Raw genomic sequence first — 7130 nt, forward strand, 5'->3', positions numbered from 1 at the left:
TAATTGTTGATTAGTCCTGAACATCAGTTAGGAGGAATTTTACTCCATTTCTTTGTACAAAACAGCTTTAACTCTATTATGTTGGTGTGTTTCCTTCCATGAACTGCTCGCATCAGGTCCTTCCACAACATTTCGATTGGATTAAGGTCAGGACTGTAACTTGGTCATTTAAAAAATTTATAAATGTGGGGGAGTGGCTTGAATGCTGAGGAGACAGGACACAAGACTGAGGGGCTCCTGCACTTTCCTTTCAAACAGTGCTCTTCTGGCACCCTCACATGCTAATTCAGCCCCTACACCATAGGCGTCAGAACGGGGGGGGGGGGGGGGGGGGGCGGGGGCAGCATGCCCCCCCAAAACGAGATGGAGACGCAGGCAAGGGTTAGGGGGAGCGCTTACCCCCGAATCCCCGTGGGCGACTCATATTGTAAAATCAATGTGCTGCCGTTTCCTGCTATGCCCCATGTCCTGCTAACCGGCTTTAACTGATGCATTACTGGGAGGGAGGCATGGCCATGCTAAGCCTGCTGGGACATCTCCGCCTCATCCCAGTAATGCACCAATGAAGAGCCAGCTAGGAGGACATGGGGCATCGCAGGCAGCAGCAGCACACTGATTTTACAGCAGGAGTCGCCCAGGAGTAAGCGCCACTCACCCGCACTGGGGGGATGGGGAGGTTTGTGGGTGAGTGCCAAAATTTAATTTTTACTATGCCCCCCAACCTCAAAATATTCCAGCGCCCCTGCCCTACACATAGTGCACGTGCTCCCGTGACCCCCGTGAGTGAGGCGGTGGCACCCCAGACTGATAACAGGCACGGCCGAGAATGGGTCCTAACACTCGCACAGAAGCCACGGGCTAAATTTGCAGCAGTCTGCCTGATCGCGGTGCGGAGGTCCGCAAAAGGCTTCTATCAGTCCACTGCCACCGTGGGGGCCCCTATGACAGAGCTCCTCACACCAACATGGACCCCGTGATTCACCATACCGCTCCGAGAGGCGGCGGGGGAAAAGTGCGGACCGCGGGGCGGGAGTCCGCCATCTTGTAGACACAGACTGAATCCCTGTGCCTCTACTTCTACTTGGGGGGCTTCTGAGGAGGTCCTCTGGGAGTTTCTGCTGGCAAAGACCCCAGAGACCTGACTGCAGAGCAGAGAGTACCTGCTCAGACTGTGGTCTGCTGCCAATCTGAGAGCCACGGCCTCCAGTAACCTGATACCCCCGCAAGGTGAGCTTCCTGACACAGATCTCTGCTTGGGATACCCTTAAGTGACTGACACCAGATGCCCACAGCTACACTATCTGACTGTCTGCCTGGGTTCTCATGTTTCACTGTTGCCTACCACCAGACCAGTTGTGACATGATTTATAAGCTTGTCAGCCACTTGTTTAAAAGTTAAAGCAAAGGCCACAGATTCCCATCATCTCAAATAGGTCCTCCCTTTCTCTTCATAGTAACAGCGGATGAGCCTCTGCAAGTATACTTCTGTTCCTTATATTGCTGATGACATCATCTGTGTACCTAACTCCTGTGTCTCAGCTATCTACAACCTTCTCACTCTTCAATATTTCTACCCCCATTAAAGCAGCTTAAATGGGTCAGCATCTATCGTTAACCCTTACACCTCCTACGTACTGGACTATTGTTCTACGTTTGCCATATTATTCTGCCTTTTTGGAGAGGAATCCTCCCAACACTTATACATCTCTAACCGCATCATCTGTTTTCTTTACATCATAAACTGTTCCAATACGATCACATTCATTATGTCAGACTTATTTGTTTCCACAGCGTGCAGACTGCTTTATATCCTGCCAAAGCCCTGCACTCTAACACCCAAGATGTGACCGTTTAACAATTTAATGCCGCACATGTGAGACCTGGAATCCTTCTCTCATTTCACACTCTCTGCTCATATTCTTCATTGACCCCAGAGCTCAATTCATCTGCATGGAAAAATTCTTAGTGCCTACCTCAATGACCTCTGCCGGAACAGTCTCACCAACTCGGGAGGGCACTCCTTGTGGTAACTCTTCTGAATCCTAACACTCAGTCACACGCTCTGCCTCCCAGCGTAAACGCAAGTCTAGATCACTTACCAAACAGCCAAACACGAAACCCTCTGACCTGGTGGCCATATTGGGCCCTCTTTTGGATGAAAAGTTGGCTGGCATCAGAGAAGCCATCAAGTCTACTTTGACTCAGCTTAACCAACACTCTGGTTGTTTGGACGAAGCTGAGCAACATATATCATTTTTGGAGGATGAATTGTTGACGGCTCAATAGACTATTCAGGCTAAGCAATCTGAGATCTCGAGTTTATCTGATAAAATACACGATTTGGAAAATTGCAGTATAAGAAACAATTTAAGAGTCATTGGCATAACAGAGTCTGTCAAGGGATACAAGCTTATGTATCTTCTTTCAACTGGCATCCCGAAACAACTAGCCATGGATTTGAAAGGCACCCCGCTTATTATCGAGAGAGCCCATAGAATTGGCCCTGACTGGAAGAACTCTACAGGGCGCCCTTGCCCTGTCATTATGAGAGTCCTGAACTATGCAGATAAACTGAAACTCCTCGATCGCTATCGCAAGACCGCTAGTCTGTACTATAAAGGAGATTGCATTCTCATCTTTCAGGACTTCACTCTCGTGACCAATAAACACAGAGAGTTTGCCCCAATCTGCAAGCACCTCTTCGACACCAAAGTCAAGTTCTCTCTACTTTACCCAGCTTGCCTACGCGTACTCAGGGCCGGATTAACAATGAGGCGGTTGGAGCTGCAGCTCCAGGCCCCCCATGAAAATAGGCCCAGACGGTTCTGGTAGACATTGGTGACAAGAAAAAAATATTTTTTTTCTGTCCCCACCGTCGGTGGCCTTCCGAAGTCTGCCCACTCCCTCATTCACCCCCTCCACCCCACCTAATGCCCACTGCCCACATACTGTACACTTCAGTTGTACTACAAGTGCGGCGCAGTTGAATGACCTCCCTGCGCCTCTGTGTGTATGTACTGCACTGCTAAGAGGCTGGCCTCGAGGCTGAAGCGATCCAGCCCCTCCAGTCATGTTTCCTCCCCCTCTTCCACTCGGATGCTGCCGCAGCTCAACGCCGCAAGATACAAATGGCGGGGACCAACTGCTGCCGGCTCTGATAACGGGGACCGGCTGTGCCAGCGCCGACAACGTGGACCCGCTACTGTTGCTGCTGCAGCCTGCCCCGATGACGGGGACCAGGCTCCGATGACGGGGACCCGCTTCTGCCGGCTCCAATGATGTGGACCCGGTGCTGCCGACTGCGGGGACCCGCTGCTGCCTGCTCCCGATGACGGGGACTCCATGCTGCTATTGAAGGTGCAAACTAAGTGCCGCCTGTACGGGGGGAGGGGGGTGGGGGGGTTAGTGGTTGATTGGTCACATATTAACAAAGTGCCACCTGTGTGAGGGGGTTAAGGGATGCCTGTCTCAACCCCTTTCTCTCTCTCTCTCTCTCTCTCACCCCTTCTCTCTCCCCTCTTCTCTCCCTCTCTCTCTGTCCCTCCCCCTGTTTCTCCCCCTCTCTGTGTCTCCCTCTCTCTCTCTCTCTCTCTCTCTCTCTCTCTCTCTCTCTGTGGGTCTCCCCCCTTCTCTCTCTCTCTATCTGGGTCTCCCCCCTACTCTCTCTCTCTCTCTCTCTGTGGGTCTCCCCCTTCTCTCTCTCTCTCTCTCTCTCTCTCTCTCTCTCTCTCTGGGTCTCCCCCTTCTCTCTCTGTGTGGGTCTCCCCCCTTCTCTCTTTCTCTGGGTCGCCCCTTTCTCTCTCTTGGTCTCCCCCTTCTCTCTCTCTCGGTCTCTCTCTCTCTCTGGGTCTCCGCCTTCTCTCTCTCTCTCTCTGGGTCTCCGCCTTCTCTCTCTCTCTCTCTCTGTGGGTCTCCCCCTTCTCTCTCTCTCTCTCTCTCTCTCTCTCTCTCTCTCTCTCTGTGGGTCTCCCCCTCTTCTCTCTCTCTCTCTCTCTGTGGGTCTCTCCCTTTTCTCTCTCTCTCTCTCTCTCTCTCTCTGTGGGTCTCCCTCTTCTCTCTCTCTCTCTCTCTCTCTCTCTGGGTCTCCCCCTTTTCTCTCTCTCTGGGTCTCCCCCTTTTCTCTCTCTCCCTGTGGGTCTCCCCCTTCTCTCTCTCTCTCTCTCTTTCTATTTCTCTCTCTCTCTGGGTCTCTCCCCTTTCTTTCTCTCTCTGTGGTTCTCTCCCTGTTCTCTCTCTCTGTCTACCCCCTTCTCTCTACATGTGTCTCCACACTTCACTCTCTCTCCCTCTCACCCCTTTTCTCCCTCCCTTGCTCTCTCTCTCTGTCTCCCCCCTACCCCCTTCTCCCACTTTGTCTCTCCCCCTTCTCTCTCTCTCCCCCCCTTCTCTCTCCCCCTACTCTCTCTCTCCTCACCTCTCTCCCCTCACCTCTCTTTCTCTCCCCTCACCCCTCTCTCTCTCCCCTCACCTCTCCCTCTCTCTCTCTCTCTCTCTCTCTCCCCCCCTCTCCATCTCATCCCCTCTCTCTCCCTCTTCTCTCTGTCTCCTCTCTTCTCTCTCTGGCTCCCCCCCTTTTCTCTCTCTCTGCCTACCTCTCTATCTGTACCTACCCTCTTTATCTCTCACCCACTTCTCTACCCTCTCTCTGTCTATGTCTAACCCCCCTCTTTGTCTCCCCCTTCTCTCTTTCTGTCTCCCCTTCTCTCTCCCCCATTCATTCTCTCTCTCCCCCCTTTCACTAATATAAGTATGGCATGGAAGGTTAGGGTTAGGCTGTAGGAGGGGAAGTTAGGGTTAGGCAGTAGGGTGAAGGTTAGTGTTAGGCTGCGGGAGGGGAAGGTTAGAATTAGGTGGTGGAAGGGGAAGGTTAGAGTTAGACTGCATGAGGAGAGGGTAAGGGGTAGGGTTAGTTTACTTACCAAGAAGTGTCAGAATTCTGACCGCCGGCATCCTCACTGTTGGGATCCCATACCCAACCCATAGAGGGGCACATATAGACATAGGCACATACAGACATAGGTACATATGGACATACAGGAGCACATTCAGATTTAGGCACGTAAAGACATAGCAGAGCACATATACTTCAGGCACATACGGACATACAGGAGCACATACAGACATAGAGGAACACATGCGAACATAGAGGAGCACATACAGACATAAAGACACATACGGACACCCCTGGATGCTGCCCCACACCACAGATCACCCCCACACATCACTAGTCACGCTGCCACAGCACTGGTCACACCCCTGTAGTGGCACACAATAGGCCCTTCAGCAATTTCAGCTCCAGGCCCATGTGGACCTTAATCTGGCACTGCGCGTATTCAAAGATGGCAAGCCGCTCTTCTTTGACGACCCTGACGCGACAAATCTACACTTCTCAAGGCCGGATACTTGACTATAATATACCTGTCTTACCGATGGGGTATAGTATGCATAATATATGTGTATTTCTAATTTTGTTCATACATATTTGATATGTTTGATATTTTCATTGTTGTTTTTCCATTGTGCCTGCCTAGACCGGAGCCCCCGACCCCACCTAGGATGTCATCTTCCTGCTCGCTGGGACGGGGAGAGACCCTATTTTACCCTACTTGTATTCTCATCATTTATCCCTGTTGTGGGAGTAGGTTAATATAATATCTCTTACCGCCCCCCCCCCCCCCCCCTCCCACACACACAATCTGACACAGTTGGAGATTCTCAGGATAGTCTTCTTAAAATTATTTCCTGGAATGTAGAAGGTCTGAACCATCCGGTCAAATGCAAAAAGGTGATATCTCATCTAAAACGATTGTCCCCCCATACTATATTTATTCAAGGCGGCACAGGATGGATGAACCTAGACACACTCTACGTGCCCCCTGGATAGGTGTATGTATTTCTGCTCCATATTGTACCAAATCTAGAGGAATAGCTATCCACTTCCATGGAAATTTACAGTATCCTATCCGTAGAAAACTCTTAGACCCTGATGGTAGATTCCTTCTAATTGATGTATTCATTGACAATACTGTTTACACCTTACTTAATTTGTATGCTCCCAATACTGCCTCTGATTTTTTTTTTTTGCAGATCTTTTGACGACCCTACTATCTTGGGGTGGCCAGAACCTCATTGTGAGTGGAGATTGTAACCTGGTTGTCGACCCATCCATGGACAGGTCTCGGATGCGTAATCGTACCATCACTCCCTTCCATCATCTCTTGTCTTCTTTCTGTTCACAACTTGACCTATTGGTGCATGTTACACCCTACTCAAAAAGATTTACTCATTTTATTCCCATCCCCACTCATCTGACTCCTGTATTGACTATTTGTTTACCACCACTTGTCTTTTCCCCAAGATTACTTACACATCCATCGCTGATATCATTATATCGGATCACTCCCCAGTATCTATTCACATTTGCTTGGTGCAACCCCTCCGCTTACCTTCAGGGTGGTGCTTCCCCACATATTTATGTAACTCCACTGACTTTCTTCTACATATCAAACAAACTTGGCTTAAATATACCTTAGACAACAGTGCACAGGAAGCAGATATGCCAGTATTGTGGGGTGCTGCTAAAGCAGTTCTTAGAGGACATATTATGTCATATACTCACTCCAAATGGACAAAATTCTCCTCTAAACTGCCAGAGCTAAGTGCGACGCTCACATTGTCATATCGGAGATATAAACAAAGTGACTCCCCTGTTCATAAAGAAGCTTATTTGTCGGCCAAACAAATTTATGACACCTTCCTCATGGAACGTGCTCAATCATCTTATAACTATCAGAGAAATAGGTTTCATAGACGTGGTAACAAATCGGGCAAATTATTAGCAAATCTGATCAAGTGGCCTAAATCCCGTTCGTGGGTCAATGCCATTACTGCTTCTGGGACACTTGTTACTGACCCAGACGCCATCTATGCAGAGTTCATGCAGTTTTACAAGTCCCTGTATACAAAAGGTCCTGATGATATTACTGAAGGCTACTCCTTTATTGAGAAAGCCAAACTCCCCACCCTCTCCCATGAAGAAAGGGATTACTTAGAAGACTCCATAATTAGACAAGAGGTTGTTAATACTATCAAGAGTCTCTAAAATAACAAAAGTCCTGGTCCTGACGGAT

Source organism: Pseudophryne corroboree, chromosome 2 (genome assembly GCF_028390025.1).
Source record: "Pseudophryne corroboree isolate aPseCor3 chromosome 2, aPseCor3.hap2, whole genome shotgun sequence".
Classification (NCBI taxonomy): Eukaryota; Metazoa; Chordata; class Amphibia; order Anura; family Myobatrachidae; genus Pseudophryne; species Pseudophryne corroboree.